Source organism: Macrobrachium rosenbergii, chromosome 2 (assembly GCF_040412425.1).
Source record: "Macrobrachium rosenbergii isolate ZJJX-2024 chromosome 2, ASM4041242v1, whole genome shotgun sequence".
Classification (NCBI taxonomy): Eukaryota; Metazoa; Arthropoda; class Malacostraca; order Decapoda; family Palaemonidae; genus Macrobrachium; species Macrobrachium rosenbergii.
In genome coordinates, this window is record NC_089742.1 from 13,006,961 (window position 1) to 13,014,165 (window position 7,205).

The following is a 7,205-nucleotide window of genomic DNA, read 5'->3' on the forward strand; positions in this document are numbered from 1 at the left end:
ACAGGCAATTTTATTTTATATGTGTCTTCAGATTGTGCTTTAGAAGACATCCAGATGGGATAATCAATTTCCGACTTTTTGTTTCCCAAGATGGCGAGTACTTCAAATGGCGGATGTCCGTGTCCTTACTTTCGCTCATAACATAGTCAAGTAGCACCTCAAATTGAAGGTAATTCATCAAAGAATGTAGCAGGTACATTACTTCTACATTTTATTCATTTCAGTCGATACTACACGTATTTCAGACTGATCAATGCTTGTACTGCGATGCATTCTTTCATTCAGATATAATAAACATCAAAATAAGGTTCAAAACAAACATGTTATTGAAAACTAGCCTTTCCAAACAATGCAACACCAAGCACAAGGGAATTAAACTGAAATAGTGATGTTTGTATGATCATTACCATGAGATCTCAAACCATTGCGCATTCAGCACTCCTGCCTTAGACAATCCTTATATAAAAAGCAAGAACAAAAATAGTATCAATGATATGTAATACACAGTTGAAAAACTAATGTGCCTTGGACATTAAAATAACCACCTAACTGTTTTATACTCATATTTATGCAGGAAAGCAATTAAGCACACTATGTCAAATCTTGAAATTTTTTAACACCGAATGGAAAATCAAAACACCATAAATAGAAAAAGGCAAGATTTATTTTGCCATTATTCATCATTTCTCTTCTTTGACTGATTCATTTTGCACGAGAAATTGTTGTCAGAACAAATGTTCCACTTGGAGAATATACCACAGAAATGCAGGTTCATAAATCCATTTGCAAAAAAAAAAAAGAGAGAAAAAAAAGACAAATATATTTGCATTCTAATTTCAAAGTAGGTCTTTTGAACGGGTAGCCTGAGGCAAAGCCACTCCCAACCCAAGATACTTTGGTGTCATTTTTTGACCTCTTGATGCAAGAAACAACACTAAGTCCCGACGAACACTCAGAACCTTGCTCCTGATTTCACTTCCTTCTTCTGAATCGCCCTTATTTTCTGTGGTGTCACCTAAACACAGCTGGTGGACAAGCAGATAAAGACTCTCTCGCACTACTCTAACAGCATGGTCATTGTCAATATTGCCAACCGTGTTGTGTCCAGGGCCGTGCTTGATATCATGGTGTATTTTCAGGGCGACTCGGAACATCCAGCTTGTAATTTCATCATCAAGATGAGCTAATCTTTCAGCTGTCTCCTTTGTAGAAATCCCACGTCTTCCTCGGAACTGTCATTGTCTGAATCCACCATCTTTTTTAATGATGAGTCCTTAAGAGCTGCTGGGACACTCATTAGTTGTTTCTTGACATAGAGAGGTTGCACAAATGCCACTGTATCTCCCAGACATTTGGCTTCTTTTTCCTTTGTATCACTTCTGTATGGGCCTGCATTTGCGCCATATTCATGTATAAGGGTCTTACAATAGTAGTCCCAAACTGCTTTGAGGGAATAAACTTGTCCCTCTGCTATTCCTCGCTCCAGCTCTTCCATGATTGTTCCAAAGCATGTGCTTGCTCAACTTCCATCCCAGGAGAGTCCACTTCTGACCTCTTTCTTTTGAAAAGCACATAACATTTCAAGTGATACTTCCCGTCTGCAGCATTAACGTCATTGCTGGCTGCCAATTTACATGCCATGATCTGGTCAAGTTTGCAAAGCTCAAGCATTGTATCGGAAGTTCGCTTTGTCATTACTTGGTAAACCTTTGAGTCTGTAGTATCCAACTGGCAAAACATGCATTTTGCCCAATTAATAGGTCTTGTGTCTGATCACAGATACTTTCTAACAGGTTCAGCCTCAAAGTCTGAAAAAACTTGCATTTCCTGGTCTGCTGATAATTTCTCAACTGGATTTTGCTGATGTTTACGCAGTCTTGCAAGACGTGTCTTACTTGTAAAGGATGAATAGAACGACTTGTGCCAGGTGAGCTTTTCTTTTTGATCGAGAACATTGCATTCTTTAAATGTCTCAGTGCATTTGAGATATGATTGCTCGTGGTGCTTAAATCTTTCTGTCATTAACACTGTGCAGTAAATTTTCACTTGCCGGTCTCAAGGGATTGCTTTTGCTTGTTTTTCTCACATCCTGGCAAAATGTATAGAGATCAAAATCAATTCCTGAGGCAGTTTACGGCTTGTAGACGGCTGCATGATGCTCCATTTCACAGGAGTCTGAAAAAACTGTTGAAAAAGGCATTAGCATACACTCAAAGTTAAAAAAAAATTGCAGACAGAATGAAGAATATCCTCTTATATTTATTTCCACCTAAATAAAACCTTTTGAAACGTGTTTAGTGCATCAAAGTGCATAGGAAAAGACACAATGTTGGTCTCTGAACTCCAACTAAGAGCAGAAATACGTGAAAACCTCAATTCGAAAGTCCGCCATTTTATATTCAATATGGCGGCCAAACTATTGGTCGAACAAGGTGGCATCCCATCTGAATGCGTTCACAAACTTCATAACAAATTCAGATGAGATGCCAGCTTATAACAAGCAAATGTGATCAAGTTCACTATTTCTGACTACAGCCACCTGATTACTAAGGGAGCTCTCATTTTTATTGTACTTAATCTGATAAGCGTGGATTAAAAACTAAGGGCAAAGAAAACGAAAATACTGATATTTTATTATTTAATTTTTATTATTGCGATAATTTGTTCGTCCTTTTCTTTAATAACACATTTCGTTAACCTCCCATGCCTTATGCTGACAATCAGCGCTCATAATGAATTCTTCTTACTCGAGTTGTGTGAGATAATTGTAAATCGAAAATAATTATTTTGATTGTTTTTAATGTTGTTTTCCTCAAGTATTAACGTTTTGATTATTATTATGCAAAACAAAATCGGCAACATACTTACTTTGTAATAAAACTTATGAAAACGGTTTTGGCTGACTGTACTAACAAGTCTTTTCTGGTCGTGGTGGTGGTGATACTGAGAGACAATTATGGGATAAACTGGCAATCCCGAGAAAAAAAGTCCAAGTGTAGAGATAATGGACTTGATAAATCTTCATTCATAGGATAAGAACGCCTCTCATTAAATATAACTTCATGCATCCCTTAAACAAACTTGTTTGAAAACCATTTTAGGATTTTCAGAGGTCATCTTTACTTGCCGTTTTGCACTACACACTTCTCCCAACAGCCACGCTGTGTTACTCAGTCATGACTCTGTATCCACTATCACAGCTAAAATCCTTTTCCAATACTCATCCTACACACATGTCTAAGCAATTGCTCTCTGGTGTTGGGGTAATGGTGCATGTTGGTTTCTGTTGCTGATGAGGTAGTGCAAACTATCATTTGTCAAATAATTAATTTTTTTTTTTACTTTTGCCTCTATTTATTCCCATCTGCTCATCAAAAAAGACTTTCTTCCATACTGTCATCTAGACATTGTTTCATAAATGTCACTGATATTTCTTGAGCATTGGAAGGTCGTATAAAGTGCTTAAAATTACACTTTTACTTTATGTCATACATGTCACAAGAAAATTATTCAACTTTTCAGAGCAATAACATTAACATACTTTAGCCTACCCAACTAATTCTTCTTTAGTTTACGATGGATCTCTTTATCTGCACTAAGCTATCCGTTCTTCTGTATACCTACGCATAATCTCCTTTTCCGTCATGCAACTGTACATGAAATAACCCGAATTTTTGCATTAATACTCCTTTTATTCCTTTATTCCATAGTTTACGGATTGTTTTCCCCTCTTCCTACCCTCCTGTACCCACAAGTGTTCCTTGCTGTACCTATGATCCCATCATCGAATATTACAAAGTCTTCATCTATTCCTTCTACCTCTGTGCTATTAACCATACCCATTATTAATTAATTTTCTTAGCAATTGCTCTCGTCCCTCCAATGTTATCAAAATCAACAAATATAGCAAAACAGTTAAAACCTATAAAGATTCCAGTTTCATGCATTTCAGAATCGCGTACATTCGTTGTTGCCATTGGTGACTCGGAAAACCAGAAGAAATTGCGTCACTGACATGAATCTTCAAGAAAGGAAAACAGTTTTGTAACACAGAAGCAAGGGATGACTGTTCTAATAAAGATGACGATAAGAGAAAGCCAAATCAATAGGTAACTGAACAAATGGTTACAAAAAAAAAAAAAAATCAATAACAACAACATAAAATGGCGCTAATTTTTGGATCATTCATTGAAACATTAGGGAATAGCCTTGCCAGATAAAATGGGATTGAGTGCAGATTTATTCGTAAAATTAAGATAATGAGAGAGAGAGAGAGAGAGAGAGAGAGAGAGAGAGTACATGAATGTCATCAGTGTTTTCCTCCTCCTCAGAGAAAATTTTTTTTATGTGGTGTCATGTGTTATAAAGAAGCACTGATCACTCAGTGTTGATTTTTAGTTTTCTGTAAAAGAAAACTACTGAGATGACTATTTGTCTGTCCGTCCGCACTTTTTCTGTCCGCCCTCAGATCTTAAAAACTACTGAGGCTAGAGGGCTGCAAAATGGTATGTTGATCATCCACCCTCCAATCATCAAACATATCGAATTGCAGCCCTCTAGTCTCAGTAGTTTTTATTTTATGTAAGATTAAATTTAGCCATGATCGTGCGTCTGGCACCGCTATAGGTGCCAACAACACAGACCACGACCGGTTCGTGACTGAAATTTTCATGGGTCCCGGCTGAGAGTTTCATGGGCCGTGGTTGAGAGTTTCATACAGCATTATACCCTGTACAAAAAACTCGATTGCGCATAAGTTTCTTCGGCGCACTTTTTACTTGTTTTCAATTTCTCTGTCTTTACCTCTGGTTACGACCCACTATAGTAGCCATTGTCATTGCAGTCTTACTGAATTCAGAATACTGATAGTATTATTCTTATATCCTGGTTTCTTATTGTGTTTACCTTTTAAAACATGTGCTTCATTGGTCTTCTTAAGAAAAAGAAAGTAAGAAACTATTACGAAAAAATATGATTATATTTTCCAAACAGGCCCACAGTCAGTGTAGGAGGAAGGACTCCGGAAATGTCTAGTTATGAATAACCTTCAGTGTACCAGGAATTTCAGTTTATAAACTATTTCAATATGAATTTTGATGTTGTAAAGTTCCGGGGGTAGAAATTCATTACAGCACTACAGAATATAAATGAAATTCTTTTAGAAATTACCAACTTCTTCAGTAATCAGAATAGAATTTCTTTTTTCGTTACAGGCTTGCAAGAAAATGGATTGTAATGATTGAGACATTATTCTTCAGAACAACAGCTGTATGTTCCTAACATTAAAGCTGGTGAATCGAACTGATGTTGTAATTTATATTAAGGTTAACAATTCGTCGTAGCACTTCGTGACCTTTGCGTAGTGTTCGTTTTAGAAGAGTCAAGTGGCCAAGGTACACTGAAGGGTTCTTAGCTGTCAAGAGATTTCCCTTCTAGAGTTCCCCTACGTAATATATTCAAAAAGGTATTCTAAAAGCAGGAACATGTATATGTACACTCACACATATATGTATATATACATGTTACTTTAATTAGTTTTCCGATCATGGTATAAGGTAGAGAAGTAACAATGAATATTATATATATATATATTATATATATATATATATATATATATATATATATATATATATATATATATATATATATATTTTTCATTGTTATTTCTTTATCTAATACCAGGATCGGAAAACTAATCTGAGTATACATATGCATCTACAGAAGTCATCTAGATGTATATGTACTTTTGATAATCATCTTCTAGGTAAATACTTAATTCGAAGGAAGTGGAATCCCAGAGACAGACAATATATAAGCAACTAAAGAAGAAATGACATTTTAAAGATATTCTGCTTGACTTGTGCTAGAGTAGGAACCGATTTTTTTTTCTTTTAATATTATGACGACCATTTATATTCTGTTTTTTACATAACAAGTAAAAAATGCACCGAAGTTTCTTTGGCACAGTCGAGTTTTCTGTACAGCGTATAATCAAGGCCACCGACAATAGATCTATCTTTCGGTGGTCTCGGTATAGTGCTGTATGAGCCGCGGTACATGAAATTTTAACCACGGCCTGGTGGTGGCCTGTTCTATATCGTTGCTAGAAGCACGATTATGGCTAACTTTAACCTTAAATAAAATAAAAACTACTAAGGCTAGAGGGCTGCAATTTGTTATGTTTGATGATTGGAAGGTGGATGATCAACATACCAGTTTGCAGCCCTCTAGCCTCAGTAGTCTTTAAGATCTGAGGGCGGACAGAAAAAAGCATTAGCTATTACTGAAACTCTCTGGTTACCCAGTTTCGTTAGCTAGAAAGTAGTTTTAAAAATTGTTGCTATTCTGACAATCATAATAAAAAAAAAAAGAAAATTTCCTCTTCTCTGAAATGGTTTTAGAAAATAAACAACGAACACTATCAGAAAAGAGTAAGAAACAAAGTAATTGATATATGTTTTGATGGACGTAATGAATGCTATACACTTTTCCCAGGTTCTCTCTCTCTCTCTCTCTCTCTCTCTCTCTCTCTCTCTCTCTCTCTCTCTCTCTCTCTCTCGTGTTACTTTTTTTTCTTTTTTTTGCCACTTATGCTACTGTGCGCTCCTAAATAAGATAAGCTTTAAAAATGGGTCGTATTATCAAAATATCTTTCGTAACCGACAGGGAGACACACGAGAGGAGGAAAAAAAAAAAGAGTTCAGTTAATATTTCTGTGGTACAGTAGTAATCCGATGATTCGCTTCCGTGATAACCGTAACAGACACGATTTTAGTGCTTTATTTTATAAAGATAGTTGACTGGAATGAATCAAGACACTTGATTCTTTTGCAGTGTCTACGTGATGGTAGAGCCAATAATAAATCTCGTTCACAAGATTTCCTCATGAGTGCACTATGAAATAGAACGAAGGCACAACTGTCGTGTACTCCTGCAATTTTTAGGTGGAAAACTTATTAATAAAAACCTACATATCTTTTGACGATCGTTGGATACTTTACATTTTAAATAATTTTAGTGTTTCACATTATTTTAATCACCCATTGACCTCTGCTTGAATTCCCTTTTAACACCTTGATTTATTAGAACCTTCTGATTGTTATAAACTTTACCCTTGAAGATTTTTACTCTCAACTGTCAAGTTTCTCGTCCCTTAAATATTTTCAAAAAGGTTTCACTAATTTTAGCTTCTCTTTGTTAAGCCC